Source organism: Lepidochelys kempii, chromosome 5 (genome assembly GCF_965140265.1).
Source record: "Lepidochelys kempii isolate rLepKem1 chromosome 5, rLepKem1.hap2, whole genome shotgun sequence".
Lineage (NCBI taxonomy): Eukaryota > Metazoa > Chordata > Testudines > Cheloniidae > Lepidochelys > Lepidochelys kempii.
In genome coordinates this window covers 128,876,087-128,893,605 of record NC_133260.1, presented here as the reverse complement: position 1 = coordinate 128,893,605, position 17,519 = coordinate 128,876,087, and the positions used below count along the sequence as shown (strand labels likewise).

The following is a 17,519-nucleotide window of genomic DNA, read 5'->3' as shown; positions in this document are numbered from 1 at the left end:
CCGAAGCCACCCCTCCTCCCACTCAGTCCATCACTGCTCCCGCTCGGGCCCAAGGGGCGCTCCCCCCCAGCACGCCCAGACGAGCGGGAGAGCCCCGCCTCTGGTGCCTGCAATTCGGTGGGGCCCCCAGAGGAGGGTGCGGCAGGGATACCGCCAAGCGTGGGAGAGGGCCCGCCCCAGGGGGACTCTTTCCTCCCTTATTCCGCCCCTCTGCTGCCTCCCACAGTCCCTGAGCCATCTGACCCCAGTCACCCAGGGGGAGGACGACCCTCTGCTAGCGGGCCTCGATCTGAGTGACCTCACCCCGGCCCCGCCTTCCCCATGTCCCCTTCCCCTAACTGCTACCTTTGCTCCCTCGTGGAGTGGTAGATACGCTGGAGGGTAGGGATAGGATACAGAGGGACCTAGACAAATTGGAGGATTGGGCCAAAAGAAATCTGATGAGGTTCAATAAGGATAATGCAGGGTCCTGCACTTAGGACGGAAGAACCCAATGCACAGCTACAGACTAGGGACCGAATGGCTAGGCAGCAGTTCTGCGGAAAAGGACCTAGGGGTGACAGTGGACGAGAAGCTGGATATGAGTCAGCAGTGTGCCCTTGTTGCCAAGAAGGCCAATGGCATTTTGGGATGTATAAGTAGGGGCATAGCGAGCAGATCGACGGACGTCAGCGTCCCCCTCTATTCGACATTGGTGAGGCCTCACCTGGAGTACTGTGTCCCGTTTTGGGCCCCACACTACAAGAAGGATGTGGATAAACTGGAAAGAGTCTAGCGAAGGGCAAGAAAAATGATTAGGGGTCTGGAACACATGAGTTATGAGGAGAGGCTGAGGGAACTGGGATTGTTTAGTCTGCAGAAGAGAAGAATGAGGGGGGATTTGATAGCTGCTTTCAACTACCTGAGAGGTGGTTCCAGAGAGGATGGTTCTAGACTATTCTCAGTGGTAGAAGAGGACAGGACAAGGAGTAATGGTCTCAAGTTGCAGTGGGGGAGGTTTAGGTTGGATATTAGGAGAAACTTTTTCACTAGGAGGGTGGTGAAACACTGGAATGTGTTACCTAGGGAGGTGGTAGAATCTCCTTCCTTAGAAGTTTTTAAGGTCAGGCTTGACAAAGCCCTGACTGGGATGATTTAATTGGGGATTGGTCCTGCTTTGAGCAGGGGGTTGGACTAGATGACCTCCTGAGGTCCCTTCCAACCCTGATATTCTATGATTCTATGATTCTACTTTAGCCATCTCACGGTTCGTACGGCTGGAGTGGCGACCCTGTTCTCCTCCGACCTACGGCCTGAGGTGCTGGGGGTCGCCGAGGCTGTGCTGGGCCACCTGCTGTACCTCCGGGTCCATTTGGAGGGGCTCGTGGTCAATCTTGTCAACGTGTATGCCCCACATCAGGCCCGGAGCGGCTACGTTTCTTTCAGCAGGCGTCCGCCTTCCTCGGCACTCTGGATCCTCATGAGTGCCTGGTCCTGGGTGGGGACTTCAATACGACCCTCGAGGAGCGGGACCGCTCGGGGACCGAGCAGTGCCCGGCCGCCGCGGACGTCCTCTGGGAGAGTGTCGACCATCACTCCCTGGTGGACGTCTGGCGCGACCACCACCTGGACGACGTATCGACGTTCAAGTTTGTCCGGGTGGAGGCCCGTCGGTCGCGCTACTCCCGGTTGGACCGCATCTATTTATCACGTTTCCATCTTTCACAGGCCCACTCCTCCAGCATCCGGCCGGCCCCATTCTCCGATCATCACCTGGCCACCGTGACGGTCTCTCTCTGTGCAGAGAGGCCGGGGCTGGCCTATTGGCATTTTAATAACAGCTTGTTGGAGGACATGGGCTTCGTGGCGTCCTTCCGGGAGTTCTGGTTGGCCTGGTGAGGGCAGCAGCGTGCCTTTCCCACGACGCGGCGGTGGTGGGACCTAGGGAAGGTGCGTGCCCGGCTCTTCTGCCGTGACTACACCCGGGGCGCCAGCTGATGGAGGGATGCGGCAATAGGGCAGTTGGAACGGGAGGTCTTAGAGCTGGAGAGGCGTGTGGCTGTCAGCCCCGAGGATCCATCCCTCTGCGGGGCGTGTCGGGAGAAGCGGGAGGAGCTCCGAGCCCTCGAGGACCATCAGGCCCGGGGTAGTTTTGTTCGATCCCACATCCGTCTCCTTCGGGAGATGGATCATGGCTCCTGCTTCTTCTACGCCCTGGAGAAAAAGAGGGGGGCCAAGAAGCACGTCACCTGCCTCCTCGCAGAGGACGGCACCCCCCTCACGGATCCGGCGGAGATGTGCGGGAGGGCCAGGGCCTTCTATGCAGGCCTTTTCTCCCTGGATCTGACCGATCCTAACGCTTGCAGAGTGCTCTGGGACGAACTCCCGATGGTCAGCGCGGGCGACCGAGACCGGCTAGAGCTGCCTCTCACTCTGGCCGAGTTCTTGGAAGCCCTTCGCCGCATGCCCACCAATAAATCTCCAGGCATGGACGGGCTGACCGTGGAGTTCTACCGCGCGTTCTGGGACGTCCTCGGCCCAGACTTAGTTACTGTCTGGGCCGAGTCTTTGCAGAGCGGGGTCCTCCCTCTTTTGTGCAGGCAAGCCGTGCTCGCCTTATTGCCAAAGAAGGGGGACCTCTGCGATTTATGAAATTGACTTCCTGTCTTGCTCCTCAGCACGGACTACAAGGTCGTAGCGAAAGCCATCTCGCTGCGGCTAGGGTCCGTGCTGGCGGACGTGATCCACCCAGACCAGACCTACGCCGTCCCGGGCCGCACCATCTTCGACAACCTATATCTGGTCCGGGACCTTTTGGAACTCGGGTGTAGGGACGGTCTGTCGTTCGCCCTCCTGTCCCTGGATCAGGAGAAGGCGTTCGACAGGGTGGATCATGGGTATTTCCTGGGCACTCTGCGAGCGTTTGTCTTGAGTCCCCAGTTTGTGGGTTTTCTCCAGGTGCTGTACGCCTCCGCAGAGTGTGTGGTCAGGCTCAACTGGACCCTGACCGAACCGGTCAGCTTCGGGCGAGGAGTACGGCAGGGGTGCCCCCTCTCGGGGCAGTTGTACGCTCTGGCGATCGAACCCTTCCTCTGTCTCCTCCGCAGGAGGTTGACGGGGTTGGCGCTACGGGAGCCGGAGCTGTGGCTGGTCCTGTCGGCATACACCGACGATGTATTCCTTATGGTCCAGGACCCGGGTGACTTGGCGCGGGTGGAGGCTTGCCAGGCTGTGTACTCGGCAGCCTCCTCCGTCCGGGTCAACTGGGTCAAGAGCTCTGGCTTGGTGGTAGGGGACTGGCGGCAGGCGAGCTCCCTCCCACCCGCGCTTCAAGCCATCTGGTAGAGCGCGGGTCCTCTGCTCTATCTCGGCGTTTACCTTTCTGCCACGCATCCGTCTCCGCCGGAGAACTGGCACGGTTTAGAGGGCAGGGTGGTAGAACGGCTCCGGAGATGGACAGGACTGCTCCGGTGTCTGTCCTTTCAAGGGCGGGCGCTGGTGCTCAATCAACTAGTCCTGTCCATGCTCTAGTACCAGCTCAACACCCTGGTTCCGGCCCCGGATTTCCTGGCCAACCTCCGGAAATTGATTCTGGAGTTCTTCTGGTCAGGACTGCACTGGGTCTCTGCAGGGGTTCTCCATCTGCTCCTGGAGGAGGGAGGGCAGGGCCTGAAGTGTCTCCACACTCAGGTCCATGTCTTCCGCCTCCAGGCCCTGTAGAGGCTCCTTTATGGTGCAGGTAGTCCGGCGTGGAGCATATTGGCGCACGCCTTCCTGCGCCGCCTCCGAGGGCTCCGATATGACCGGCAGCTCCTTTATCTCCATCCGAGGGGTCTTCTGCGAAACCTCTCCGGGCTGCCGGTCTTCTACCAGGACCTCCTCCGGACCTGGAAACTGTTCGCAGCGACCAGGTCCATAGCGGCCACCGTGGGGGAAGATCTCCTCTTGGAGCCCCTGCTACACAACCCCCAGCTCCGTGTGCAGGCGGCGGAGTCCCCGTCAGTGCGCCAGAGATTGGTCCTGGCAGAAGTCACCAAAGTCGGAGCCTCCTGGACTACGACCGGGGAGACGGCTGGATCCCCAGACCCTCGCTCAGCGCATGGGGCTCTCCAGACCTTGTACTGCCCTGCGTGTACTTCAGGAGGTGAGGGCCACTTTGCCGCCCGCTGCTCGGGTTTACCTCAACCAGGTACTGCGAGAGGGCGTGCCCCGCCCACCCTCCATCCCAGGCCCTGCGGACCTTTTCATCGGGCCCCTGCCCCGTGGACCTGACTGACCCCCCCGCCCCTTCACCGTGAGCCGGCTGTGCGAGCTGCAGCCGGTCTGGTTCCAGACCGCGCCAAAACAACATCTCTACACGCTCGTGCTCCACACCCTTCATGTCCTCACCCTCGCATCCCGCCCTGACGCAAAGCGGCGGGACCTCCTGCCACCTCTAGAGGGTGAGGAGCCCCGGTGGGCCAGCCACTATTCCACCTTAGTCCCGAGGCCCGCTGGGGATATCAGTTGGTGGCTCCTTCACGGGGCCGTGAGCACGGGCAAGTACTTAGCGCGGTTCACCCCAATCCTGGACACCTGCCCCTTTTGCGGTGTGAGGGAAACCCTGGCGCACGTCTATTTGGAGTGTGCCAGGTTGCAGCCCCTATTCTGGCTCCTCACGAATATTTTGTTAAGGTTTTGGTTGCACTTTTCTCCTCACCTCTTTATCTATGCACTCCCTGTCCGTGGCCCCACTAAGTCACGGGACCTCCTGGTCAACCTCCTCCTGGCCCTGGCTAAAGTGGCCATCTATAAAACCAGGGTGAGGAGGTTGGCCGATGGAGTCTCCTGCGACTGCGGGGCCTATTTCCGATCCTCTGTCCGTTCACGCCTCCGGGCGGAGTTCCTTTGGGTAGCGCCCACCGACTCCCTTGACGCCTTTGAGGAGCGGTGGGTGCTGTCCGGGGTTCTCTGCTCGGTGTCCCCATCCGGTTCCCTTCGTTTGACCCTTTGACCGTACTACCGTCCCTGTTGTTCATTAGTTGTCCCCCGTAATTATTTGTTTTCCCAGGTCCTGTGGATCTCCCCCTTAGGCTGAGGGGGGATCCTTTAGCAGTGGGCGAGCTTCACCCGCCCACTTCCTGGATCCCAATAAGGCTCCTCTGTTGAACCCGACTGGCCTGGAGGGAGGAGGGAGACTGCTGCTCCTGCTGCTGGGCCTTGGGCTCTTGCTGCTGCTGCTACTGCTCCAGCTGCTCCCCTGGCTGGGCTGGACACCACCACCACTCTCTTCTCTGCTATCTGGTTGCTGGATAGCTGCTGGAGCCTCGCCCCCCCCTTGCTTGCTACTGCTCCAGCTACAGCCCCGGGGGGGGGTGGCTGCTGGCCCGCTCCTCAGAGGAGGGGGAGTGAGGGACCCCAGCCCCGGCTGTTGCTGCTGTGGACACCACCACCTGTGAGGGGTCCTTTCTGCCTGCCTGGCTACCGGACTGCTGCTTGGAGCTGCTGCTGCCTTTGCTGCTTGGAGCTGCTGGAGCCCCGAGGAGAAGAAGAGGCCATTTGCTGCTGGGGGAGTGCCCAGGGACCCTGCAGACCACTGTGGAGAGGGCCTTAAGACTGAGTAACTTGAACTGTGCTCTTGTGGTGGGGGTTTTGACTGTGTTTGTAGGGACACAGTTGGTGTGGTGTAAAGCCTGCCCCTAGTCCATCTGTGTGTCCCCCCCATCATCGCTGCCCCCTCCACCACCCCCAGTGGACACTTACCATCTGCCTTCAGCTCCTGCCTCTGGGACTCCACTGCTTGGTTGGCCTGCTGCCCCTTCACCACCTTTTGGGCCTGAAGCAGCAGCCAGCCGCACTGACTTTTTTGTGCAAGTGCATGTGCCACCCCACCCTGTCCCTTGGACTGGACCCTTCAGCAAGCCCCCAGCTTTGTCCCTTGCTACCTGCCCCATTTTGCCCCTTGCAGCCTTTGCCCCAACCCCACCTCCCCCCACTAGCTTCACTGTGTTTGCCTGCCCCGCCCTTTTCCCTCTGCAGCTTTTGTTTGTTTGCACCCCGGCCTCTGAAGCTAGCCCGTTGGTTCCCTGTCTGACCTCTAGCCTGTTTGTTTTCCCTCCCGATGCGGTTCCTCTGCCCTGATTAGCCCCTTCCCTCATCCGCCCATACCCGCTCCCATGCGCTTGTGCCCTTCCCCTCTTGTGCCCTTCCCCTATTTCACTGCACCCCCACAACGTTGTTATAACTCCCCTCCCCTAGTGCAGCTAGAGGAGCCGGATTCCCATCCTGAGTCGGTGACTGCCCCCCACAAGCCCTTGATGGCCCCCCCGTCCAGCCCACCCCTTTTGGCACCTTCCTCCCCTGCCTGCAGCCTAGCAGGGAGGAGTGTTTGACCTGCTTCGCCTTTCCCCACCTCTCTCTGGTGTTTTCCCCTCCCTCCCTGCTCATTATGGCAGGGGACATGGTGAGTGGGGCCCCTCCAACAGCCCCAGCTGCCCCTCCCCCGCCTGTCCCTCTGTCACCCGCACCAAGCCTCTGCCTCAACTGCCGCTGCCAAACCAATTGCCACCGCCCCCGCTGGGGCGCCAGCAACGGCAGGCACCGGGGTGACCTCTGCTGTTGCCACATCCCTCGCCCCCTCAGATTCTGGGGGAGCCCCCCCAATCGGGGGGAAGGGCCCCAGTAAAAAGACCAGGCCCTCCATGGCAGGGACTGCCCCCACTGCCGCAGCCCCACCACCGGCCGCGGCATCCCTCCCCGCTGCTCCCTCCACTAGCTCTGCGGGTGCCCCTCCTCTGGCCCCCAGGGCGTGCGCCCAGGTGGCGGCAGCTCCCCTGCCTGCTGCTATGTCATCTCTGCCTCCCACCGCCTCCGCGACCAGCTATAGCGGCCGGTGCCCCTTTCCCACCATGACCAGGACACACGGTGTCTGTTGCCTCCTGGTGCCCGTCTCGCTCCACATGGAGACCTACGTGCGGGAGTTGGCGAGGGTGGTGGGGACCACGGCCATCGTGGTGGCCTCCAAAATGTATGGCAAGGTCGTCTTCTTCCTAGCATTGGAGGCCGCTGCCCAGGAAGCAGTGGAGAAGGGCCTGGCAGTGGGGGGCGTGTTTGACCCCCTGGAGCCCTGGAAGACCTGGGCGTCCGTCTGGTCCTGACCTCTCTCCCTCCCTTTCGTCCCAGTGCCACCCTCTTACCTGCCCTCTCTACCCTAAAAAAACGCCATCTCCATGGTCAGCCCTCTCCCACTGGGCTGTAAGGACCCCGCCCTCCATCACGTTCTCCCGTTCCGCCAGCAAGTGCAGCTTCAACTGCCGCTGGCAGCGCGTGGCGGAGAGGCGCTCGAGGGGTCCTTCCTGGTCCCCTACCAGTGGGCCCGTTACCGGGTGCATTACTCTATGGGGGAGGCCCGGTGCTACCTCTGCCGGGTGATGGGGCACATCCGGAGGGACTGCCCCTTGGCCTGGCAAGGAGAGGCATCTGGGACCCCTGAGCCCCGGCAGGACGCCGGCTCCATCATCGCTGTTGCCCCTGGCTGCCTGGCGCCCGGAGCTGCCCCTCCTCCTCTTCAGTCCACCACTGCTCCCACTTGGGCCCAAGGGGTACTTCCCCCAGGGGGCCCAGAAGAGTGGGAGAGCCCCGCCTCCGCTGCTTGCAATCCGGCAGGGTCCATAGAGGAGGATGCGGCGGGGATACTGCCGAGCGTGGGAGAGGGCCCGCCCCAGAGGGGATCTTCCCTCCCTCATGCCGCCCCACTGCTGCCTCCCGAAGTCCCTGAGCCATCATCCCTGCCCCCCGACTCCTGTTAGCCAGCCCCCAGATGATGCCATGGAGGGCTGGGCCCTAGTACAGGGAAAGCGGGGCAAGCGGAAGACTCGAGCTCCGCTCCTTTCCACTGATGCGGAAGCCCCCCAGAAGACCAGGAAGGGGGGCATCGATGCTGAGCCTTCTGCCTTGCCCGCGGGTTCGTTCCATCCACAGGTGCCGGCTGGGAAAGATGTGGCAGCATGGGAAGGCAGTACCGCCCCTCCATTGGAGTCCCTTCCCTCAGAGGCCCCCGATGGAGCCCCTGCCCTGTTAACCTCTGGAGCCCCTGTGAGCCCCAAGGTGAGCGTCGCTTCGGGCGCTGGCGGGGAGAACTCCAGGGTGGTGGAAGGAGATCTCCCTTCCATCTACGAGGAGATCAAGGCCCTGGGTCTGACCCTGGTCACCCTGGGGGAGGACGACCCTCTGCCAGAGGGCCTTGAGCAGAGCGACCTCATCCTAGCCCCCCCTTCTCCATGCTCCCCCCCCAACTGCTGCTTCTGCTTTTGCTTCTGCCTCCAAGGGTCCCCTGGGCTCTTTCATCTGCCTGGCCGCAGGTGGCACCCTGCTGATGGCCGCTGAGGCGATGGCCAGTGCCACGTGGCCAGGACCCGAGCCCCATGGGGTGTCCCTCGTAGGTGTGGGGCAACCCGACCTCCTTCCCGGGCGGGGACCCCACTGAAGACTGTCCATCTTTCGATGCCACGGCTGCTACGCCGGACATGGAGCCAGAGCCCGGCACCACAGAGGGCCCCCTTCCCACCCCCCAAATCCCTGAGCCTGTCCGAGAGGGGCCGCTTCCCAGTGGCCTGGCAACTGGGGCCCAGGATCCTGCCTCTGCCCGTCTCCCTGACTCTGCTCCTGACCCCTGCCCTGCCCTTGATGCCAACCCCGTCCCTATCCCCTTCACCTCCTGTGATACCATTGCTGCCCCCGGGGCCGTCATCTCCTCACTCCCAGAGGATAGCCCCCAGGGAGCGGCCTCTGTATTTCCCTGTCCTGACTCACCAGGGGCTGCTATATTCCCTCTGCTGCCCCCAATTGAGCCAGAGTTTGAGGGTGGCTGCGTGGTGCCAGCCCATCGGGCGCCATGTTGGGGGTCCTCCCCTTGCCTGCCCATCTCGGTAGGCCACAGGGCTGTGTCAAAGGCCGCTCTGGAGGATAGCCGGGGGCTAGTGACCCCGGCTCCCCATATGCTGCGAGAGGAGCTGCGGGAGTTCCTTGAGGACGTCTGTGGCTCCTGTAACAAGGTACAGCTTGCTCTCCAGCAATGGGGGGACTTCCATCAAATCCTCCAGGCCCGAAGGGCCCTCATGGGGTCCGCCTCTTCTGTGACTTCTTACTCACTTATGGGGTAGGTCACAGTTTGCTGCGCAGCCCGATGGGGGCCGTGAGCGAACCTGCCGGCGAGGATCCCCTCCAGCCCTCCTCATGGCACCTCTCACCATCACAACATTGAACACCCGGGGCTGTAGGATGAGTCTCCGCAGGTACTCTCCTTCCTTCGGGAGGGGGTACTCTGTGGTTTTCCTGCAGGAGACCCATACAGAACCGGCCGCCGAAGACAGCTGGTGGCTGGAATGGGGGGACAGGGTCTACTTTAGCCATCTCACAGTTTGTACGGCTGGAGTGGCGACTCTGTTCTCTCCCGACCTACGGCCTGAGGTGCTGGGGGTCGTCGAGGCTGTGCCGGGCTGCCTGCCGCACCTCCAGGTCCCCATGGAGGGGCTCGTGGTCAACCTCGTCAATGTCTATGCTCTGACATCAGGCCCGGAGCGGCTGCGTTTCTATCAGCAGGCGTCTACCTTCCTCGGCACTTTGGATCCTCACGAGTGCCTGGTCCTGGGCGGGGACTTTAACGCCACCCTCAAGGATCGGGACCGCTCGGGGACTGAGCAGTGCCTGGCTGCTGCGGACGTCCGGGAGATAGTCAAACATCACTCCCTGGTGGTCGTCTGGTGCGACCACCACCCGGACGATATCTCAACTTTCACCTTTGTCTGGGTGGAGGCCCATCGGTCTTGCCACTCCCGGTTGGACCACATCTATTTATCACGTTTCCACGTCTCATAGGCCCACTCCTCCAGCATCCGGCTGGCCCCGTTCTCTGATCATCATTTAGCCACCGTGACGGCCTCTCTCTGCGCAGAGAGGCCGGGGCCGGCCTATGGGCATTTCAACAACAGTTTGTTGGAGGATGTGGGCTTCGTGGCATCCTTCTGGGAGTTCTGGCTGGCCTGGCGAGGGCAGCGGCGTGCCTTTCCGTTGGTGTGGTGGTGGTGGGACCTGGGGAAGGTGCGCGCCTGGCTCTTCTGCTGTGACTACACCTGGGGCGCCAGCTGATAGGGCAGTTGGAACGGGAGGTCTTAGAGCTGGAGAGGCTTCTGGCTGCCAGCCCCGAGGATACATCCCTCTGTGCGGCATGCCAGGAGAAGCGGGAGGCGCTCTGGGCCCTCGAGGACCATTGGGCCCAGGGTGCCTTTGTTCGATCCCACATCCGCCTACTTCGGGAGATGGATCGCCACTCCAGTTTCTTCTACGCCCTGGAGAAAAAGAGGGGGGCCAAGAAGCACGTCACCTGCCTTCTAGCAGAGGACGGCACCCCCCTCACGGATCCAGTGGAGATGTGCGGGAGGGCCAGGGCCTTCTACGCAGGCCTTTTCTGCCCAGATCTGACCGATCCTAACGCTTGCAGAGTGCTCTGGGATGAGCTCCCTACGGTCAGTGTGGGTGACCGAGACCGGCTACAGCTGCCTCTCACTCTGGCTGAGTTCTCGGAAGCCCTCCACTGCATGCCCACCAATAAATCTCCAGGCATGGACGGGCTGACCGTGGAGTTCTAACGCATGTTCTGGGACATCCTGGGCCCAGACCTAGTCACCGTCTGGGCCGAGTCTTTGTAGAGTGGAGTCCTCCCTCTTTTGTGCAGACAAGCCGTGCTCGCCTTATTGGCGTAGAAGGGGGACCTCCGCGATTTACGAAATTGGCGTCCCGTCTTGCTCCTCAGCACAGACTACAAAGTCGTAGCGAAAGCCATCTCACTGCGGCTAGGGTCCATGCTGGCGGACATGGTCCACCCAGACCAGACCTATACCGTCCTGGGCCGCACCATGTTCAACAACCTGTATCTGGTCTTGGACCTCGTGGAACTCGGATGTAGGGATGGTCTGTCATTCACCCTCCTGTCCCTGGATCAGAAGAAGGCATTTGACAGTGTGGACCATGGGTATCTCCTGAGCACTCTGTGAGCACTGGGCTTCGGACCCCAGTTTGTGGGTTTTCTCCAGGTTCTGTACTCTGTACAGAACTCTGTACGCACAGAGCGAACTCTGTACGCCTCCGCAGAGTGTGTGGTCAGGCTCAACTGGACCCTGACCGAACCAGTCAGCTTCGGGCGAGGAGTATGACAGGGGTGGTCCCTCTCGGGCCAGCTGTATGCTTTGGCGATCGATCCCTTTTTCTGTCTCCTCCGTAGGAGGTTGACGGGGTTGGTGCTGAGGGAGCCGGAGCTGCGGCTGGTCCTGTCGGCATACGCCAACGATGTGCTCCTCGTGGTCCAGGACTTGGGTGACTTGGTGCAGGTGGAGGCTTGCCAGGCCATCTATTCGGCAGCCTCCTCCGCCCGGGTCAACTGGGTCAAGAGCTCTGGCCTAGTGGAAGGGGACCGGTGGTAGGCGAGCTCCCTCGCTTCAGGCCATCCGGTGGAGTGCGAGTCCCCTGCTCTATCTCGGCGTTTATCTTTCTGCCACGCATCCGTCTCCGCCGGAGAACTGGCATGGTTTAGAGGGCAGGGTGATAGAGCGGCTCCGGAAATGGACAGGACTACTCCAGTGCCTCTCCCTTCGAGGGAGGGCACTGATGCTTAATCAACTAGTCCTGTTCATGCTCTGGTACCTGCTCAACACCCTGGTCCCAGCCCCGGGTTTCCTGGCCAACCTCTGGACATGGATTCTGGAGTTCTTCTGGTCAGGACTGCACTGGGTCTCTGCAGGGGTTCTCCATCTACCCCTTGAGGAGGGAGGGCAGGGCCTGAAGTGTCTCCACACTCAGGTCTATGTCTTCCACCTCCACGCCCTGTAGAGGCTCCTTTAGGTGCAGGTAGTCTGGCGTGGAGCGTACTGGTGCACGCCTTCCTGCACCGCTTCCGAGGGCTCCAATATGCCTGGCAGCTCCTTTATCTCCATCCGAGAGTTCTTCTGCGAGACCTCTCTGGGCTGCCGGTCTTCTACGGGGACTTCCTCCGGACCTGGAAACTGTTCACAGCGACCAGGTCCGCGGGGGCAGATCTCCGCTCGGAGCCCCTGCTACACAACCCCCAGCTCTGTGTGCAGGTGGCGGAGTCCCCCTCGGTGCACTAGAGGTTGGTCCTGGCAGAAGTCACCAGAGTCGGAGACCTCCTGGACTACAACCGGGGAGACTGGCTGGATCCCCTGATGCTCGCTCAGCGCATGGGGCTCTCCAGACCTCGTACTGCCTGGTGCGTACTTCAGGAGGTGAGGACCGCTTTGCCCGCTGCTCGGATTTACCTTGACCGGGTCCTGTGAGAGGGCGCGCCCCGCCCACCCTCCACCCCAGGCCCTCCGGACCTTTTCATCGGGCCCCTGCCCCGTGGACCTGACTGACCCCCCTGCCTCTTCACCGTAAGCCGGCTACATGAGCTGCAGCTGATCTGTTTCCAGGCCGCGCCAAGGAAACATCTATACACGCTCGTGCGCCACACCCATCACGTCCTCACCCTCGTGTCCCACCCCAACACAAAGTGGCGGGACCTCCTGCTACCTCTAGAGGGTGAGGAGCCCTGGAGGGCCAGCCTATATTCCACCCTGGTCCCGAGGCCCACCGGGGATATCAGTTGGCGACTCCTTCACAGGGCCGTGAGCACGGGCGTGTACTTGGCGCGGTTCACCCCTATCCCAGACACCTGCCCCTTTTGCGGTGTGAGGGAAACCCTGGTGCACGTATACCTGGAGTGCGCCAGGCTGAAGTCCCTATTCCGGCTCCTCACAAACCCTTTTTTATGATTTTGGTTGCACTTTTCCTCTCACCTCCTTATCTATGGACTCCCTATCTGTGGCCCCACTAAGTCACGGGACCTCCTTGTCAGCCTTTTCCTGGCCCTGGCTAAAGTGGCCATCTATAAAACCAGGGTGAGGAGGTTGGCCGATGGAGTCTCCTGTGGCTGTGGGGCGTATTTCCGATCCTCCGTGCATTCACACCTCCGGGCAGAGTTCCTCTGGGCGGCGTCCACTGACTCCTTTGACGCCTTCGAGGAGCAGTGGGCACTGTCCGGGGTTCTCTGCTCGGTGTCTCCATCTGGTTCCCTTCGTTTGACTCTTTGACCCCACTCCTGTCCCTGTTATTTCATTAGTTGTCCCCTGTAATTATTTGGTTTTCCAAGTCCTGTGGACCCCCCTCTTAGGCTGGTTGGGGATCCTTTAGCAGTGGATCCCAATAAGGCTTCCCTGCTGTACCGAACTGGCCTGGGTCTATCACACCACCTAAATCTATATTTAGGTGCTTAGAGAGGGTGTCTAATGTTTTTTTCACTGGCCACGGATTGTCAGTGATGTCAGTGGAAATTATGGGTGCTCAGCATCTCTGAATATTGGGTGACTTGGTGAAGCTTGAACAGGGATGTAGGTCTTTAGTTTCAGGCTTCTGAAAAATTTGGCAAAATCTGATAAATTAAGGTAAGAAAACACAAATACTTCATAGTCTTTTTTTCCCTTAGGAACTTGAAGTAATAGTTAAAATATTGTTTGAACAGATTACGCCACTGAAAATTTTTACTTCCCAAACATAATCTATTAATATATTAAAAACTGTGTGTTCAAAATGGTTTAGAAAAATAAGACATTGCTGTTGCACTCCCTGCTGTATCCCTCTTAGTAGCTCCTGATCAATTTTAATGTTCAACAATAAGCATCTCTATAAATAGTCTCAAATTGTCAGGACAGCGTGTCCTTTTCCCAAACAGTTTCTCAATGAGCTTTCCCTAAAATTTTGTGCTTCTGAGACTTTGTATTCAAAATAATGACTCCTGATTTGGTCCCATAGATAACAATCACCCATCACAAAACTCCTTCCACAGATTCCTACTCCAGGAGTTAAGATGCTTCACTTTACCAGACTGAATGGTTTGGTGCATTAGATATCCAGCTAGCACGTGCTGTTTTAATGGAAACACAAAACCTCTTCCGTCCTTGTCTTCTGTTTAACTCCTGCTTCTTACGTCATGGAGCTGGCACTGCATGGCTGGGTTTATATTTCTCTCTCTGTGTAAGCTGCAAGCAAACAGCAAGCCTGGGAGGGAGGGGGGAGAAGCGGAGCGTCAGAGGCGCGCTCAGGGGAGCAGGTGGAGGCGGAGCGGAGGTGAGCTGGGGCAGCGGGGGCACATTTCTAGGGGCAGCATGGCCGGCGCCGGAATGCCACCCCTAGAAATGTGCCGCCCCAAGCACCTGCTTGTTTTGCTGGTGCCAAGAGCAGGCCCTGGTTCTAGAGCAGCTTGTGGTGCTGCTGCTCAGTTGGGAGCTTGGACCCAACATTTTAGGATATCCATCGTCAGTTGTTCCAGAGTAACAGCCGTGTTAGTCTGTATTCGCAAAAAGAAAAGGAGGACTTGTGGCACCTTAGAGACGAACCAATTTATTTGAGCATAAGCTTTTGTGAGCTACAGCTCACTTCATTGGATGCATACTGTGGAAAGTATAGAAGATCTTTTTTTACACACAAAGCATGAAAAAATGGGTGTTTACCACTACAAAAGATTTTCTCTCCCCCCACCCCACTCTCCTGCTGGTAATAGCTTATCTAAAGTGATCACTCTGGGAGTGGCTAAGTCATTATGCAAGGTAACCTATTTCCCCTTGTTTTTTCCTCCCCTCCCTCCCCCTGACGTTCTTGTTAAACCCTGGATTTGTGCTGGAAATGGCCCAACTTGATTATCATACACATTGTAAGGAGAGTGATAACTTTAGATAAGCTATTACCAGCAGGAGAGTGGGGTGGGGGGAGAGAAAACCTTTTGTAGTGGTAAACACCCATTTTTTCATGCTTTGTGCGTATAAAAAGATCTTCTATACTTTCCACAGTATGTATCCGATGAAGTGAGCTGTAGCTCACGAAAGCTTATGCTCAAATAAATTGGTTAGTCTCTAAGGTGCCACAAGTACTCCTTTTCTTATAGTCAGTTGTTGTTTTGGTAGGCTGCCAAAATTTTCCTGAGGAACAGGACAGGAAAGGGAAGTGGTGACTTTTAGCAGTTCATGCCTTGGCTAAACCTGAGTGGAGTTGTGTGAGACAAAGAAGAGGCACTGTTGCTGTCAGAGCTTTTCTCCCTGCTGAATTCCAAGGCAGTGTGCAAACAATGGACATAGGAGAGCTTCACAAAAAATGGTTAAACGAATCTTTTATTATGGAACTATTGAGTGACCTCAGCATAGTGATTGCTGCCAGCTCCCCGCAGATTCTCTGGTGATAGTTCTTGCAGTCTCTGGGCTTCCTTAATTTGCTTCCCAGTAAAAGCAGTAATCCTCTTTCTGAAATTTTACACTTGTTAACTTTTGTTCCTGAGACTGGCCATTTTTGCTTGTACTCCCCTGAGCCAGATCAGTAAACTGCAGGTGCTTATGTCTGACTCACCTTTTATCATTATGAAAAAATGCTAAGATGGAACTTTGTCCTTGCCTAAGATTTCTGTTGTTGGAGTTATTCCTTAACAACATCTCTGTGCATTCCCCTGTGCTCCACGATACTCCTTGCCCAACGCTTTTACCCAACTGGATACTCATTTTTTAGGTGAAAATGATTTTTGTAAGCTGTTTTCCCACTTTGTGTTGCCGATGAGCTGAGAAGAAATCTATCTTTGTGTAGATTGTCTAGATGAATTGAGAGCGGCAAATATTAGAAGATCTCAAGGCTTATCTTATCAGAGCTAGGTTATCATAGAATATCAGGGTTGAAAGGGACCTCAGGAGGTCATCTAGTCCAATCCCCTGCTCAAAGCAGGACCAATCCCCAATTTTTGCCCCAGATCCCTAAATGGCCCCCCTCAAGGATTGAACTCACAACCCTGGGTTTAGCAGACCAATGCTCAAACCACTGAGCTATCCCTCCCCCTATCTTCTCTGCTTTCCCTCCGTAAATAATTACTCTCTGAAATTTGTAGAGGAACTATGTGGGGCTCAGTAAATCATGTATTCAGCTTGGTGTGTAGTTTGGAAATGGTGTATCTGATTTGGGATGTTGGTTTTGCAGTTTGTCTTCTGTGAATGGCTGCTACCTCTCTGTACAGGAGAGTCTTGCGGCTCACTAGTCTTTGGGTGGTGACTTTGATGCAACGTTCTGCCCTTGCTCAAGCAAGCTGAGGAATTGAATGAGAAGACAGACCAACATCTTGCTAGTCAGATAGATAGATTTGGTGGCAATTGGCATAAGTGAATTGTATAGACTATTTTAATGGATTTATATCAGTTGTGGGGTCTTATCCCACACTAGATACCATGTGGTGAGAGAGAGAACTCCAAAAGCAGGGGTCTGTGAAGGCATTTTGTCTAGATAGTTCCAGTTACGGATATTGTGAGTAACCTAGTTCTGCTGTTAACGTCTCTCAAAGTCATCAACGCTCTGAAATGTCTGCATCCGTGTGGTTTGTCAAGTTCTGGAAACTTACAGTAGTATGTTCATCCTCATGATCCAGCTGCCACTGTCTGATTCTGAATACAGTGAGCTCTGTGTATCATTAACTGGCTGATGCGATAATTCCTATGTAATCCCAGCTAGTGACACTACCCGCATGGCCCCACAGTATGCCAACATTTTTATGGCTGACTTAGAACAACGCTTCCTCAGCTCTCGTCCCCTAATGCCCCTATTCTACTTGCGCTATATTGATGACATCATCATCATCTGGACCCATGGAAAAGAAGCCCTTGAGGAATTCCACCATGATTTCAACAATTACCATCCTACCATCAACCTCAGCCTGGACCAGTCCACACAAGAGATCCACTTCCTGGACACTACGGTGCTAATAAGCGATGGTCACATAAACACCGCCCTATACTGGAAACCTACTGACCACTATTCCTACCTACATGCCTCCAGCTTTCATCCAGACTGCACCACACGATTCATTGTCTACAGCCAAGCTCTACGATACAACTGCATTTACTCCAACCCCTCAGACAGAGACAAATACCTACAAGATCTCTATCAACGTTCTTACAACTACAATACCCACCTGCGGAAGTGAAGAAACAGATTGACAGAGCCAGAAGAGTTCCCAGAAGTCACCTACTACAGGACAGGCCCAACAAAGAAAATAACAGAACGCCACTAGCCATCACCTTCAGCCCCCAACTAAAACCTCTCCAACATATCATCAAGGATCTACAACCTATCCTGAAGGACGACGCATCACTCTCACAGATCTTGGGAGACAGGCCAGTCCTTGCTTACAGACAGCCCCCCAACCTGAAGCAAATACTCACCAGCAACCACACAACAGAGCCACTAACCCAGGAACCTATCTAAACTGGGAGGAGAGGTACTATACTGACACTAAACTGGGAGGAGAGGTAGATACACTGGAGGGTAGGGATAGGATACAGAGGGACCTAGACAAATTGGAGGATTGGGCCAAAAGAAATCTGATGAGGTTCAACAAGGACAAGTGCAGAGTCCTGCACTTAGGATGGAAGAATCCAATGCACCGCTACAGACTAGGGACCGAATGGCTCGGCAGCAGTTCTGCAGAA

The 17,519-nt window shown here is 57.3% G+C and overlaps 1 protein-coding gene across 4 annotated transcripts in view; it reads left to right on the top strand.

Annotated features, from left to right (window-relative positions):
• Positions 1-17,519, top strand: part of DGKQ (diacylglycerol kinase theta) — a 172,716-nt gene that overhangs the window by 29,075 nt on the left and 126,122 nt on the right. The window lies entirely within an intron of this gene.